The 17,166-nt window shown below is 41.0% G+C and overlaps 1 long non-coding RNA gene across 1 annotated transcript; it reads left to right on the forward strand.

Annotated features, from left to right (window-relative positions):
• Positions 1–2,335: 2,335 nt before the first annotated feature.
• On the forward strand, positions 2,336–7,865 carry LOC121108610. The gene is made up of 3 exons (XR_005843255.2): positions 2,336–2,421; positions 4,176–4,257; positions 6,666–7,865. It is a non-coding gene; the product is annotated as an uncharacterized LOC121108610 (long non-coding RNA).
• The last annotated feature ends 9,301 nt before the right edge of the window (positions 7,866–17,166 follow it).

Here is a 17,166-nt window from a genome sequence, read left to right on the forward strand (position 1 = left end):
TAGTGATGAATTGGTTAACAAAATCCTTCACTCCTTCCTTCTAGTGTCCCATCTTCCACATAATGTTTGGGTATATAGGCTTTTTAAAGGCTCCGGTGATAACTTGCATGAGTGTAGACTTGCGCACAACCTTAGATACATGTAGGCAAGAGAAGGTCATTGATGTGCTGAGAAAATCCGCTCTCTCTTCACAGAGGACTGTCCAAAAATAGTATCCTAACTGGTTTGTATTAACTCTTTAATGTCTTTATCTCTTCTCATGTGTACGTGCTCAGACTGCCTAGTTCAAGTAAGTAGATATTGCCTTTTCCCTTTGAACATTTCACAAGTGTGTGGTCTGTTGCCTCTCGAATTTAGCAGGTTTAGTTGTGCACTGGAGTGCAACACTTGATAAAGAGCCATCATACATGTTACTGCTGGAAGATGGACAATGAAATATTCATACTTGGAATTCAAATACCTCCATCACAATAACTGGTCAGACTCCACAAGTGCCCAGAAATAGGACATGAGTAGAGCCGAGCACTCTTTCTTGGGTAAAGGACCTGCACTTTTGAGCAATCGCTCTTGCTTTCCTAATGGCTTGCACATCCATATCTGGGAGAAAGGAACACATAACTGCACACCAGTAAGGTCTGGCTGGGAAGTGACTGTATTCAGCAAACATCCTGTTGAGGTTGGCACAGCTTCACTGCTTGACTGGAGTTCACCTTAGGCAAATGTGACCCTGGTGTTAGAGAAAGGCGCTCCGCCAGGCTGCACAGGGCAGGAGTGTCACATTACATGCATTTCTTGGGGGCAAGGCACCAGCTTGTACTTGGTTCCACCTCCATGTAGCCTTGCTGGGCTGCTGTGCAAATGATAAGTGTTGTCTCTGAGTGTTAGTCCTGGCCTTTCCAACTGAAGTGGACCCAATCTATACTCAAAGGCTGTGATAAATGCAGCTGATAGTTCATGTTTCTGACACTGTTGATGCCCCATATCTATGGCCAGACTGTCTTTCATTCTCAATGTGAAATACTTTTCCCTCAAAGACACCTTCAGCAGCACCTGCTTTCAGCTGATATCATTTGAAGAAAGCAGAGCTATGTTACCCAGACTGCTTTGAGGATGCTTTGAGAAATGCCCAGTTCCACTATGAGTTACATCGTTTCAGGTGTGACGTAGGATTTCTGACTGCTTCTTCTTTCTAATTGCTTCCATTTGGCATTAGAATGGTTGAGGTCTGAGAGGGCCAAATTTCCTCATCATTTGTAGCTGAAGGAAGTAGCAAACCTGAAGTACTGTAAGCTAAAATAAATACAAAATATTGTTATTGGTTTTTTTTAAATGTAAGTTGTATGGAAAGATTACCATCATCCTAGTTCTATTCTATGATTCCATCCCATTTAGCCTCTACAGAACAAAACAGCCATAAGGATTTGATCATTTCTCAAATGTCTGCTAACAACTCTGTTAAACAACAGACACCTCTTGCAGCACAAGGCAGTACTGTGCATGCTGAACTGAGAGAATGAAGGTCTCTTATGTAAAATATGCACAGTAATGCATACTTATTGATAAGTTGCAGGCGACCACACAGAGCAGTGAAAAGCTTTATGTGCTACTAGTCTAAAACAGGGTTTTCAATCCAGTGACAGCATTAACTCTTTTGAAACCCCTCAGGGTCAATCCTGTGTGTCCTCACATGCCCAGGATTCATGTGTCTCTCCATCAGACTCTTCTCTGAAAACAGTTTTATACTATAGTGACTGCAGTGTATATATCTCCATGGGAGTAGAACTGAGTGTAGGGACTTCGAAATGAACTTAGTAAAGTTTTTAGTGAGAATAGCTGCTGTTTATCTTGCTCCACAGCTGCTGCTCTGAATACTTTTTCTTGTATTCCCACAAATAGGTGACAAGAAATCATTTAATAATAGGAATTTTAAAGAGATGTGGGAAAGAAATTTGGCCAAAGTGGAAAATACGTGGAGCAGAGATAAATTTATAATTGTTTTGAGGATCCAGTATGGAGGAAGTTAAAATTGTTTCCTTAAAAATGATGCAGTGTAAAAGCAAATGCTTGTTGTGTACAAGTTCTAGGTAGGGAAAGGAGAGAAGGGAAGTTATCTAGGTTTGCCAGTGGGCAATTAGTTCTGATCATTGAAAATGGGCTACTACTTATTATTTAAAAAGCTAGATGGACTTCTGGGTATGCTAGCCTAGAAACTGACTCCATATGAACAGTATGTGAATGACTGTTGATTTGCTTTCTAGTGTATGTGACGTAGTCTTTCATTGCCTTTTAATCTCTGGTGCACTGGAACTGTGAACTCTGGATTAAGGTGTGTCTCAGACCTGAGTGAAGCAAACTTGTATGTGCTACCTTGAGAGCATGCCAGACTGCACTGGATTGCAGTTCTCAACAAAAGAGCTTAAGGTGAGTTTGAGACAGCAGGAAATGGAAAGAGTCCCTGAATGCCAGGGGGATGAGTGGTATGCTAGTCTAATATACCTGGGGAGAATTTAGATCACAAACTCACAGAATTGCAAGGGTTAGAAGAGATCATTGAATCTGTGGTCACCCGCTGGAGATCCATGTCTTTTTTGAATCACTAAGCCCAGAACTGGACGCGGTATTCTAAATGTGGCCTCACCAGAGCAGAGCAGAGGAGGAAGATCACCTCCCTTGACCTGCTGGCCATGCTCTTTTTAATTCACCCCAGATATGTCTCTGCTGTATGGTGTCCAAATACACAGATACAGGATGCTGAGCTCAGACTTTTAAAAGAAAAACTTTTTTATCCCAGTAAGGAAGCACCCAAATTTTGTCCAAGAGCCTTTTCTGTCCTGACTGGGAGTTTTAACATGTGAACCTGCAGAATCATGTGCAGTTTTACCTGTGGATGGGCAGAGCTGACTTTTTGGTTGGGGATGAGCAGATGGTGGAGAGTAGGAGATGTGGGCTTTGATGTGATGGAAAAGAAGGGCACTAGAACTGTCCTCTGAGAATAAGATCATCACGAGCTTGAGAAAGAGCTTTTCAGACAGTTGGGTTGTTGATGATAGTTAACAGGATAATAGTTGAATGTGCTTTAGATTTTACCTCTTTCTATAGCTATCTGGTTTTAATGAAGGAAAAACCAAAGGTGCTTATTAATTGGGATTCCTCAGGTGCAGACCTGACTTCAAATTTGGAATTTCTTAACATTTGGATAATAGCTAGTCATTGGGATGGTGGGCATGTCATTCATCTGTTTGTCTTTTTCTAATTTTAGAAAGTCTGTTCTAGAAAGCTACTTAAAACACACACTCAACAAAAAGGACCACCAGAGAGCTGTCCAGAACTGTTTTACACCCAGTCCATCTTGAACTTACGTTTGAGCCCCTGAACTCCAGAAACTCCACTTTGTTCAAGAGCCCTTTACTAGATAATGACTTATCAGATTTAATTTCATTTTGTAATGGAATTCTTGACCAGGAAATGGTATTAACCTCTCATGTGGGAGCAACGCACAGCTGTGGTCCTCTATCAGTCCTTTGGTGCCTCCCTGCCCAGATGTTAAAGAGCTGCTTGCTGCAGTTGTATTGCACTCTTTTAGAGAATTCCCTTTTCCTTAAGAGAGGGCATATTTGTGTCCTACAAAAAGTGGTGATACCTAGATGTCCATAGTGCCTTCAAGGTGCCATGGGAATGGACCCTTGTGTTTGTTCATCTTGGGGATAATTAAGCAAATCCTTTTTGACTTTTGTAGCAGTGGTGCTTGTGCTCTCATTGCCTCCCACTTGATTACAGCAACTCTCAGCTGAGTACAGCATCAGATTGCAATGGGGTTAGCATGTGGCAGCAAGAATGATGTTGGGGGCCCTGAAGAAGGGAGGACGTTGCTCTAATTTTAAATCACTGAACTGTCAGCTTCATCTTGGATCAGTTTACCCAGTCTCAAAGGATATCAGTATGATCTATTTAACTGAAATTAACCTCTACTGATATGAGGCAATTACATTCCAAAATCGGTGGTGAATTTCTGCTAATCAGTTCCCGTTTGACATTGTCCCTAGGTTTAAAATCACTACTTTCAAGTTGTGAGAATAGATTTTTAAAACCAGCTTTAGGTATGTCTGAGTCCCAGACAATTTGTTTGAAGCTGTGTTTGATGGGTAGTTTTTAATTGAATATATTCTACCATGAAGTAGTTTTGCAGAACACTCTGAGCCTGGATTGTGACTGAGCTCACCTGATTCCTGGAAACTGTCCTCAGGAGTGGGGAAAAAGGTAAGAAACCTCCTCATGTGATCTCTTCCTACATGTAGTGAGATCACCCCAACTGCACTACCCTTTGTATTACTAATGCTAGAATGGCCTTCAAAGTCCTGCTTTAAAAGAAGGCAGGAAGAGACCGGATGAGGCCAGGACTGGGAACACCGACTTCTGGAAAAGGGTTATATCAGTCATCAAGTCAATTCATGCTTATTGGTCATGAAGGAGGACATGGAATTAGGAATTAGGAAGCCACCTTGTTTACAGCCTCATTGAACAATGGCATATGGACACGGGAGAGGAAACTGTTATTGAATTTTAGCAGAAGATGCCAAGTCAGAGTATTCCACTATCTGAATAGATGAAACCCACTGGTTATCTGAAAAGGATAGTAGAGTGGTTAGACAAAAATATGAAAGAGAAGAATAAACAGGTCTGCTTCTCTCCTGACATCCTTATCCACCAGCTGCTGTAAAGAGACCTTCCTAAAAGAGTAACATTTGGACATGAGGAGGTCTGGTCACCCTAGAATCCTGTGGGTTTGAAGAATCTGCCAGGTCTTTATCACCCTGATAGTGATAGGGCAAGGGAGAACAGTTTTAGACTAAGAGAGAAGAGATTTAGATTAGATTTTAGGAGGAAATTCTTCACTCAGAGGGTGGTGAGGCACAGGAACAGGTTGCCCTGGGAATGTGTGGATGCTCCATCCTGGGTTCAAAGCCAGGCTGGATGTGGCCCTGGGCAACATGATCTAGTGGATGGCAACCCTTCCTATGCCCAGGGATTTGAAATCATACGATCTTTAAGGTCCTTCCCAATCCAAGACATTCTGTAATTCCATGATTCTGTGTTTAGTTAGACCTACCTGTCTGGAAGTTCCTAATTCAGTCATTCATATGGAGACAAAAATGAGTCAAGACCAATATTTAGTGTTTGCAGGACCTCTTATATTATAGTAATGGTTCTCCAGACTGGCAACACTTCTTTATTAATGATTACATTATTGCAATTTTTTTCCCTTTTTTAATTATCCCGTGATGATTGTTCTTTAATTGGCCTTAGAGTCTGTGGAAGATTTCTTATTGTATCCTATCTTCTTAGACTATCAGTGGTGTTTCCTCAACTGTATTTATTGAGAGCTTAGAGCCACAAACTCTACTGCATGTTCAAGTAATAACCCTAAATGACTGTAAAGGAATGTAAATGAGGGGAGAAGATAAATATTGTCTACCTGAACTTGCAAAATGCAGATGACTTGCTAAACCATCTCCATCTCACCTCCATGCCCAGCACCTGCACTCTCACCATCAGACCTCACTGGTGCTATGATCAAGTGTGTGGTAGCCAGTACTTCGCAGGATTCTTTGGGTTGCTTCTAAATACTTGCTCTACTTTTTGAAGTTCACAGTGGTGTGATTCTACATTGCAGGGCTGAATAATTCTGCTCCTGTTTGTGTCATTTTTTGTCCAGAGCTCAAACTGTGTCCACAAGAAGCTCAGCATTTTGCATGCCCCTGCCCATATATAGAGGAAAGCAGCTTACTGAAGTCAAGACCAATGTATTTCTATTGAAATAGAAATGATGTGGGAAAAGATCAGGCTTTGTTTATTCAGGGCAGAGAAAAGATCCTGTTATGGCTGAGACATAAGGCAGCAGGATATATACATCTAAATGTAACGCTCCTAAGGTGCTTGTAGAAACTCAGAGCTGCCAAGCATCCTGATTGCATTCTAGTGCCTAAACCAAACAGAGTGGAAAAGTGCCTCTGTGCTTTAGTGACCTTTCCTGGGGTCACATTCTAGTCCCATTCATTTTGGGATTGAATCTTTTTTTTTTTTTTTTTTTTTTTTGTCTTTCTCCCTTCAGCAAATGTTTAAATGTTAAAGTTCACCATGAGTCTTGGGTGAATTTCTGTGCCCTTCCCAAAGTTCTTTGCAGAACTCCCACCTCTCTGTTCCCTGTCTGCTGACATTGACTTGTGACATATCTTAATTTGTATGAGGTCTCAAACAGTGCCTGTTTTGCGCCGCTTGCTATGTTCACCATAAAAAAAAAAAAAAAAAAGAAAGAAAGAAAGAAAAAAGAAAAAAAAAAAGAAAAAAAAGAAAAAAAAGACTCAATAGTCACGAGAGCCTGGATAAATATAGTGGAATTATTGCTCTTGCAGGATGGGACTCCTGTTTTCTCAGCCTACTTTCCTTATTGACTCATTGAGTGACCTTGGAGAAAGTGTACTGGAACAGGGATTGACTTCATCAGGCTAGTGACTAACTCATCTCAGCCTTGTACTTGTAAGAGAAGGGCTTCTGTGTCAGAGATAAAACTCCCCCCACACACCTCCCCGGTCCTATTCAGCTGCTTTCAGAGCTCATTGGACTTTACTCTGAGTTTTCTTTGAAAGAAACAATGTCCTCTTTTACAGATGAGAGGAACAGAATTTGTCAGAACAGAGTGATATAAGAGAGTCTTTTCCATCTGCCGAAGATTCAGTCCAACATTGATGGGAAAATTTAAAGAAGCTCCTCCAAATGTTACTGATTCATGTTGTAATATTATTTGAAACCAGAAATATCTGCATGTTCATCTTAGTGTATGTTCATAAAAGACTGTGCCCTTGATTATAAAAAAAAATATCTAGTAGCTCTTTTCTGTGCTATATTTTGATAGTGAGCTTGGGGAGTGTTTGCATTGGAAAAATGCCCAGAGAACATTTTATTGGTCACATTCAATTTTAAAATGGTTTATGTCTCCCAAAACCCTAGGTTTACAGTATTTAATATTACTAATGGGATGGTACAATCGCCAAGCATTTATCAGCATAGAGATATCAGAATGGAAATAGTAAAATGACACATTAATCTCTGAAATCTCAATATGCCGCCACAGAAACACCCACTGCCCATTATCCAGCTGTTATGAAAATACCAAGTTCCTAGTAACAGACACTTTGGAAGAGGTGAAAGTGCTGTGGAAAGAGTATTGCAGTTAGCTTATGCCTTCCTTTCCTTGTTCATCTTCAGTCCCAAGCAGTTTGATCTCACAGACAGTGCTGCTTGCCTCCCATGAAGATGGGTCATTGCTAGGCTATATTGAAATGGGGGAGACAAGAGGTAGATTGTATTCTGTATTTTTTTTCTTTTCTTTTTTTTTTTTTTTTTTTGGTTATAAAGCCACACTAAGCACTCCTACACAGGGCATTTGGTCTGTCACGACAGCAGAGCTCCCACTGGTTTCAGCTGGCACTAGATGAAACTCTTGGAGACCTGACATTTATACATTCTGCTTAATGCTTTAAGGGTGGGCAGAGGACAAAGTCACAGGCTGCCTGTTGGAAGGGCTGTAATTTTGCAGCTAACTCCACATCTAGGTTTGGCTGTCCCCCTTTGCCTCAGATTCTGGCATTACCCATAGACTATTCTGTAAGGTATGAAAGTGAAAATGGAGAAACTGTGCATTTAAAGTTCCTGGCTGATGATGGGGGAATTAGAATCAGCAGCATTTTCACTGGTACCTGTATGAGCTTAAATGCTCCTGCTTGCTCAAGCTGCTTCTCACGGGTTTTGCTGGGTAAAAGAAAAAATTAGTTAACTGTTGCCTAATAAAAAAATCTGAAAAAGTTGAATAATACATGTGTTAATGTCTTTTTGCATCTTACTGCAAGTAAAGCCAGTTGGCCCATGTAATAAGCAAATCCAAAGGGAATTTTCTATTTCATAACTGGAAAAAAAAAAGATTCATCTGGCACCAGATTTTTGAGATATACTGGCTGATAATCTTTCCTTAGAAAGAGGGCCTCTCTGGTACATTTTTTGGCATACTGGGGAAAAGGCAGTCCAATATGATAAGTTCAGTGTCTTTTGGCTTCGTTTATTCCTTCAAATTGGTGGTTAATGAAAGAGAAGAAGCAACTGTTCCCAAGCTGGGTTCAACCCACTGCCTTTGCTTGACCAGGAGTTGTGCTGGAAGGGAATACTGTAACATGCAGGCACATGGCTCTTGGAGCAGTGTCTCATACACAAGGTTTGGTACCAGTATTTTCCAGGGTTTGTTAGTGAGGACAATGAAGCTGCTGCTTTATTACTTGTCTTCATGCAAGCGGTGATGATTTTGCTTGTGGAATAGAGAATGAGGTAAAATAGGGATTCCCTCTTTTAGTCTAAACATTCTCAGAAATAGAGAGCAAAGAGATCTGCACCCGGGTTTTGTCTGCTTTAATACACAGCCCTGGTTTTTATGAGAAATGTACACATACACTTTCCCCAATGAACAGGGGATTTGATGTTAACTGGTACATATACAAGCTTACAGTTCTTTGGCATGTCTTTCTAATAGCACTGTTGGCCCATCTCTTCCAAAATCAGATTCCACATGCAAAAGTGTGTTTAAGTCAAACTTTCTCTGTGAGACACTTATTTTAAGCTCCACAGAGGCTTTGCAGGTGTGTCAGAAGTAACCATAGCTCACATAGCTGCAGGAAAAATAAAAAGCTCTGTTTATTCACTTAGTGATCTGGCTGCTTGTGTCATCCACCATGTCAGACAAAAAGTCAACATCTCTGTTTAACGCATGTTTCCACTTTTCATGCACCCGGTGTCCTTAAGTGTGACTGGTACCTGCTGTATATCTTAGAAAGAATCAGACATGTCTGAAAATCACAGCAGCAGTTTTACAAGAGACCTAAGCATTTGTACAGTGTCTGTGCATTAATGCATTAACTTTACCACTCTGGGGTTATTCCAGACAAGCATGACTGCAGATAGTAATGATTCTCTAGGTGCATTCTAGAATGGAAAAAAAGTTCCTACTATCAATTTTGTAGATTCTTGGATGTGACTTGCCCAGAGATTTTTATTCAACAAGGATAAACATGGTGTCTGGGTGATAACCTAACAACACATACTGCAGGGGAAATCATTAATGCCCACACATGAGTTCTTTGGAGCATCGTGGCCTAAGAATAAAAAGCCATCTGTGGTGATGCATGTGCACTTTGCAGGGATTAGTACATTGGTATCCTTCAACTTTTTTTCATAAAATACCAGCTTCATGAGTGTCTCAGCACTCGTGACGATTACTGTGTTTTGCATCTGTTAAAATTAATGATGCAGGGAATTTCCAAAGCTCAAACACTTTCTTTATTTTCTAAATCTCAAAGCTAGAACAATTCTGGGAACTGAATGCAAATTTCTGAGTTGAATTAGGAAAATTGAATTAGGTGTTTTTGTGTGTGTGTGTGTGTGTGTGGCTTTTTAAATTATTCATTTGTTTTCTAAGAAATGTGAGTTGAAAGTCCTACCATAGTGGAACTACACATCATAGATGACACACAGTAATAATTCAGGGCTAGATAAATTAGAGGCTTGATTCATGCTCTTTTGGATGCACAAAAAGAGTCAATGCCTCATCTTCTCAGTGATACAAATGGAGGATTTTCTTGTTAGCTTTTTTTTTTTTTTTTCTTTTTTTACACAGAGAATATGTTGCCTCTTCTTCTTTCAGGGAGCTCAACTCAGTTGCATTCTAAACTCACAGCTTTGCCTAGAGCTGTCTCTAACCACGTTCCAGACTGCTCTCACCATCTTTGCAGTTAGATTGTTTTCCTGACCTGACCACCTAACAAGCTAAGTGTTGAGTTTGATTGCAACAAAGCATGTATTTCATCAGAAGGCTGATCTAGGCATCATACTGAGGAAGCATGTGATTTGTGTTGCATTCCTGCCCTGTATTAGCTGTGAGCAGATTGTGTGGAGAACAAATCCAGTCTGAAAGTGTTAAACATCATATGGCTCTGAAAGCAAAGGAATTTTGTTGTGTTGGCAACTGCAAGGTTGCACTAGGGCTGGTTTTTCTGGTAAGAAGAAAGTAACCTCCCCTCCAATCAGCTGACCATTTCTGTATGGTGGCACTGGCTAATATGGCCTGAAGATCCCAGATTCTGCAGCTGCCGGGCTGCTTCCCAAATCAAATTCTTAGTCCAGAAAATCCCTTAGTCCTAACCTAATCATAGGGAAGGTTAAAATTCAGGATTGTTCCATTACTTAAGGGAAGGCAGAGTCCCAGTGAGCTGAGGCTGGACAGGTTCAAAGGAGCACCTTGCACACCTGCACAGAGGAAGTACTGTCAGCCACTGTAATTACAGTAACATGATTCTCCCTGGTTAATACTGCCTTACAAAGGCTCAGCCACAGCTGGATGAAAAGAAATTTTGGCTGAGTATAGCATTTCAAGCTTTAGGAACAGCTGTTGAATAAAAGATATCCCAAAATACTTTGTTTTGCTCCAGTGAGTGCGGTGCATTGCTACAGTCATCAGAGGCAACTTCCTGATGTCCTCAACTCCCCCTCATCACTTTCTAGCTCACTTTCAGCTTTCAGCTTTCCTTTCCCTGTTCACATATCAACCTGAAAAACTGCATGTTTGCATCTGGAAAATAGTGGAGCTGCAACCGGAAGTATCTGAAGGTAGAGCCTACTTATTTTGGAAGCAACTATGCATTCATACTCCATCCTCTGCTTATGTAGTGGTGCGAAGTCTGATATAAGGTGGATGAAGCTTAACAAAAAAATTGATTGCTCACAGTATGGGCTCTTCTAAAATATAATTCCTAATTAAACAGAATCCTGAAAACTTTTTCAGTGGAGATATAGACTTAGCAAGGTGTATTTTCCACCTATGTTCAGAAGTACACACAATGGTAGCAGCAACAAAGCTGGGTAAAAACAATTTTCTGGACCATGCCCTAATGTTGGGAACAAGTTTGCCCTGTATCTGAGCACATTTGAAGTGATGTGGGAGACTGTCACAGTACTTCCACGTGTATAAAGGAAATAGCTTTTCCAGTTCTCTTGACAGAGGGAATATTTGAATGATCTTAAGGCAGGAAGAACAGTGTCTGTTTCTCAGATTCACTGTCTCTTCATCATAGCTTTACTCTGCCCTGGTTGTCAGAACATCAGTTCTAAAGAATGTCTTATAAAGCAGCTTGGGAAGATAACTAAGACCAAAACAGGACCCTAAAAGGAAATTAACCATGGTTTCTCCAACCTTACATTCTTTGCTTCAGAGAATTTTATCTGCATTTCCAACCTTGTGGCACACAAATTTTTAATGGTCTGTGTTGCATTATAAACTTATCTGAAATGCAGACTGGCATCTCTGACTGCTTAACGACAAGCAGACATGCCCTGTTCCAGAAGGCACTCAGCGCTGTGTTTGGAGGTGGCCACCGTGTCCCTGCAGGCTGCCTTGGTAGCAGGCTGCCATGTGGGCAGAACAGGTGGTTGTGGGTGGCCGTATCGTTTACCCACTGGCATTGGGATGGTGTCAACACACCATACACTGAGCAGTTTTAGTAGCAGGTGTCTGCCCAAGACTATGATCTACACAGGCAAGGGAGTAGAACAGATTGCTGGTCACGGCCAACATAGGCCAGAAGAAATTGCTACTTACACACATAGTACTGTGTTAGGAAGTGGGCTGCTGGTTTTGCCTTTCTTCTCTAATTCTGAATTCTGTATCATTCACTGAGAACAGTGCACATAATGGCAGCAGCTAGTGATCAAGAAATTTAAGGGAGGGCTTTTAACATATTAACAAATATGTATACTCCCAAGAGGACATAGAAATAATTTCAGGGCCCAACTAGACTGCTCTGCAAACACCTTTAAAAAAACAAACAGCAAAACAAAAAACAGGTGTTTTCCATATAGGATACTTCAAAGTTGGAAGGAAACAAATGAAATACAACCTTCCTTTAGGATGGAGCTCTGATCCATGTATTTTTTTCTATTACAAAAGCAAAACAGGTAGGTGAGATGCATTCAAGCTTGGGAGCTGCAGTGGGCAGTCATAGAGGTAACCCAAGAAGACAATAGAAAGAGGCAGTGCTGCCCGGTAGCATCACAGCCCCTTCGTGTGGGCATCACCACTGCAACTCCAGGAGTATGTGGACAGGCATTTGTGAGGCCAAATCTTCTGTTCACTTGATTTCTGAGAAGATCGGTGTTTAGTTAACACTGCCAATTTGTAGACTCATCCTTCCAACTCTAAGAGTGCTGAAGAGCTGAGGACACTCTGAAAGAGATTTGAATCCTATAAATGTAACCTGTCTTGATGATCACTGAAGAAAGCTAATATTTTGCAATCAGCCTACGTGTATTTACCATGAACATGAAATGTTACGACCAGAGGTTGTTGAGCAGCCTGCTTTTCCTTTGCAGGGAACCAATATCAGTATTTCTATTTTGGGTCTGCCATGATATGATTGTTTCATTAGAAACCATGTAACAAAGGGACAAACAGACTTTTAACATTTTAAAGAGGGTTTGAGGGCTGTCTGTACTACCAACCATGGTATAACTTGAATTATCCTTGAGTCGTGCAATACGTATTTCAGTTCACATTCATAATTTAATCAATTTCCATGATGCCCTATGGAAGAAAAGCATTGACAGGTGAATTCAGCTTTGCTTTATTCCGTTATTAAAAAGAGATCACCATTTAAAATTGCTTTTCTAATGAACTCCATTTTAAAAGGGTCCAGGGATCTTTGGCACATTATTCAATACTATCAAATCTGTCTTCTACCTATAAGTTTCTAGTAAATAGGCAATATCTTGCAGAATCAAGATCAAAATGAATTTTACTAGAGAACACAGCATATTGGATCCAAACCTGCAATATACAAGAATTTTTGCTATTTTCAGGGAACACAAGGATGATCAGCACCTTCCAGTATTGAAGAGTAAAGATCAGTCTGAACAATCCTATCAAAAGTGTTTCATTATCACAATCTTTCTCTAGCAGAGGTTAAGGATACTGAGTGAATTGCAGAACTGTCCCTGAGTGTGGATTTATTTCATAGATTCTTAAAGGAGATTGGCTATGCTTATCAGCCTTGTTTACTACAAACATTCAGACGAACACTTATCTCAATTCAGTTGTTCCTGAAGGTCAGCACACAGCAAGGAACAATATGTCTGTTAATGACACCTCTCAGATATGGTTTCTACTGTTGACTTTTGTCTCATCTGCATACTGTGCCTTATATTAATGGTGAACCACGAGAGAAGATCTTTTCAGAAGCAGCAAGTGGCCTAGCAGTTTCTCTCATTGTTGTGAGGCTGCACAGCTGGCTGTTGGTGCTAATACATGCAAAGATCTCTGAAGAGTTAAATACTACCCATGAATAAATACTCTAAAAACCAAAACAGTAATGTACAGGTGACAAAATCACTTGTCATTCACCTGAGATTTCATGGCTAGGTTAAAAGACTTTAGCTTATTTACTTGTGGTGGGGAGTATGGTTGAGGCTAAGTAATAAATGCAGAATGAACTCTGGCATTTCAGTGCTGCAGCAGATAATCACCTTTTCCTTCAAACTGCAATGGCCTGTGAGCTCCCTGCATGTAAGCCATGATGCAATGAACACCTGCGTGAGAGCTCCTTCGCTGAGACATAAAATGTCCCTTCACATATGGCACAGGCTTGGTGAGTATGCTTGGGTGACTTGCCCCACTTGTTTGGACCTGCCCATAAGTTCTGGCCCAGGTGAGAAGCAGATATGCTGCTATCTTAATATTCATGACTTAACAACAGCAATAATGCACATAATGACCAGAAACCTGTTGGTAATGCCATACATTGCAAAGGTAGTGCTACATATGGAGGCTTTGGAAATGCCTGGGAACTTTAGAAATTAAGCACTTCAGGCTCCAAATGCTGTTCTTGCTCTCCATTTACTGTAGGTATGGAGGGCCAGATTCAGAACTGATCTAACTCTCCTGAGGTTAGAGATGTGACTGAGATAAACTTTGTCCTTTTAACTTGTTTTTCTTTTCAAGCTGTGTTGGAATACTTTGGTCCTAAGTAGCTTTTTATTACAAGGAAAACATATTTGCTGTGCACCTCTCTCTGTCACCGTTTTGACATACCAACCCCTTCTTTTCTCTCCAGGCCGTCTCTGGAGTGCCTGGAAGAGCATAACAGCTCATTGACTTGCAATGTGATTAATCCTTGGATTAGCCAAAATATGATGCAAACAGATCCTGACCCAGTCCTGAATGTTGTTCTTGCCTGTGCATGCAGTGTTAGGTACCTTGCAACTGTCTCGAATTGATCAGGACATCCGGATTTTGTAACCTCATTTTATAACTGTTCCTCTCTCTCTAATTCCATCCTGTGAAGTTCTGAGGATATGTAACAAGAAGCCACCCAGTTACTATTCCTTGCAGCTATCAGCCAGTGTCACCTGCTTCTTTGGCATCATCATGCAAGCATGCACTGTCACACTCCCCACTGGAATCTCAACTCGCGGGTTGAGATTCACACCATCACTCAGCCTGACAAGAGTGTTGACTCCTGGAGCCCAGAGCTGTGTTTGGGAGCACATAAAAGCACTGGAGTCCCCTACGTCTTGGCAGGACTTCAAGGACTATCCCAGTGAAGAGATCTTGACAGCATAGTTGTAAACTCCACAGGCCCCAAGGGCTCAAACACCATGATATTAATGCTACGGACTGAATTGCCAAGATAGTATCACTGTTTTGTAGACATCAGTCTCTGGGTAAGAAGCAGCATTTCTTACACCTGTTAATTGGCATTTGCAAAAAAATGAGATTGACTGCAGTGGGCAGCGTGGCTGAGAAAGAGTGCATGTGAGGCTTTATCCGGCATTTCTTCTGTGCTCTGTTCAAAGAGACTTCAGCTGCATGGGTACCACAAATATTTGTGAAAGCCAGTATTAACATACTGCATTGTTGACATTTCTGATATATTTAGGACTGCACTTCTACGGTTCTCAGTCTTTATTACAGCCGCAATCTATGCAAAAACAAACAAACAAACAAGCAAGTAAATGAAAAAGAAAAGAAATAATAAATCCAGAGCTTCCAAATTGGAAACGGATTTAGGAAGCAGCTAAACTGTACAATGAACTACTGTGAGATTACATGCTGGCTTTCAAATTAAGCATAACCTAGGTAAAATGCTTTGCTGAACTGTATCAACCACGGTGATACTATCTCTAAGGTAAGTTCTCCACAGTATTTCACCAGGTTGGTCTGATTGAGGTGGTAAGCCCAAGTTTCTTTGTGCCAGAAACAAGTATTAATGCTGGAGAGGTGAAGCTGGATGATTTTTGGCAGGAGTCCTTCCAGTACTTCAGGCAGTGTGAGGTAAGCAGTGCTGCCATTTCTTCCAAAACAGCCAGCACTGAAATTAATTTATGAAGTCAGGTGTTGACAGCAGATTTTAAAATCAGCCTGTTGAAGGGCAATTAACACTGTTGATAACTAACTTTTAAGTTAATTTGTTGGGAAAAGCCCTGAAGACTTTCAGAAGACATCTTCATACTACTCATCTGTGATCTTTGGGATCTTTCCTGGAGAACTGTAAGGGTTATATGTTAACATTAAAAAAAATGATGGATCACGGAGGGTGTAATTCTACAAACTGTAAGATCCTTCCAAAAACAGAATAGCAGAACAGAATATACAAAACCCCCTAATGACTTATAATTCTGCCTTTCCAGATAAAAGACCCAATTTTCTTTCTGAACAAATTCATTGTAATTTGGAACGATTTCGTTTGTTCTGAACAAGTTTTAACGAAAATGCAGTCCATGTTGGTAATGTGAGAATCTCAACTATGAGAAGTAATCAAGCCTGAAACCATTCAGTATTATGTAAAGTTTCTGAAGTGCTCTCATCAAACAGTCCAGAGCAATTCATCAGCTTATTAGGAAAAAGTCTCTCCTGATGAATGTAAGAAAAAATGAGAACAAAGGGTAACTTTTTATTTAAATAAATTGGAAGTCGCTAAAAACAGACATTGTAAAAGATTCCGTGGCAGTATTGCTCCAACTCTCTCCCGGCCGCAGCAGAACCCGCCCGGACCCGGCGGGACCGCGGCTCCCCCTGGCGACCCGCCGGCCCCATTGCTGACTGCGCGTCGGGCCGGGGCGGCGAGCTCGGCGCTGCTGCTCGTCTGCCTGAGCTGTGCGGGCGTTGCGGCCGTGTGGTCTCCGTGTTGTGAGCCTGGGTGGGCGAAAAGCTGCATGCACGTCCCTTTCTGCTTCTTTGGAGTAATGATTTTTTGGTTGTCAAGCGCATTTCGGATTTCTTCATTAAGTCCGGTACTTATCCTGTGTTATATAAGTGGCTTGGAAAAATGTTGGCTGTGGTAGTGGCCAAATGTCTGCCATCAGAATTTGAAGTGCAAAAACATTTATATGATGCTAGCCTACTATTTCAGCTGGTGCTATTTTAAACCTACAAATCCCCATTTACTGACGGAATATTCTTGCCACAGAGCACTTGTGTAGATTTTTACAAAGAGAGGAAATGCTGAGAGCCTCTGACCAAAGCTGTGCTCAGTGCAACCCAAATGCTGAATGCTAGTTTGAATTTATCAGGTAGCTGATATCTTTAGAAATAACTTTAGGTTTGTGTTCATTTAAACTGGGGATGTTGAACACTGGAAATAATGACCACAATCTGGATTTTTACTCCTGACTCTAGGTTAACATGGGGATTTTCAGCCTTTTCTGGTACATGGGTCTTTTCTCTTGTGACGTAAACCCAGACCTGCAACAGACATGCTTTGCTTAGTAGTTGTTCAGTGAAGCACAAGTCTGAACCCCTGCCCTCACAGTTGTTGAAATGATCATATTATATAGCCAGGCATTATTGCTTGTCCAAATCATAAGCCTTGGGAGGGTACAAGTTTTGATATTCTAGCAGTGCATAGAACCATTTTTATTTCTTCCAAACAATTACAAGAGAGCTCTTATTTTTCATTTCTGCTGAAGCTTTATTAGCTCAAAGTGCCCTCTGCACAAGGCTGTAAGCAAAGACCTTGCTGTAGTTATTTGAATTCATCTCAGAGTTGAACATAAAATATTAGAAGGATTCCTTTAGCAGTG

This window comes from Gallus gallus, chromosome Z, assembly GCF_016699485.2.
Source record: "Gallus gallus isolate bGalGal1 chromosome Z, bGalGal1.mat.broiler.GRCg7b, whole genome shotgun sequence".
Taxonomy (NCBI): Eukaryota; Metazoa; Chordata; class Aves; order Galliformes; family Phasianidae; genus Gallus; species Gallus gallus.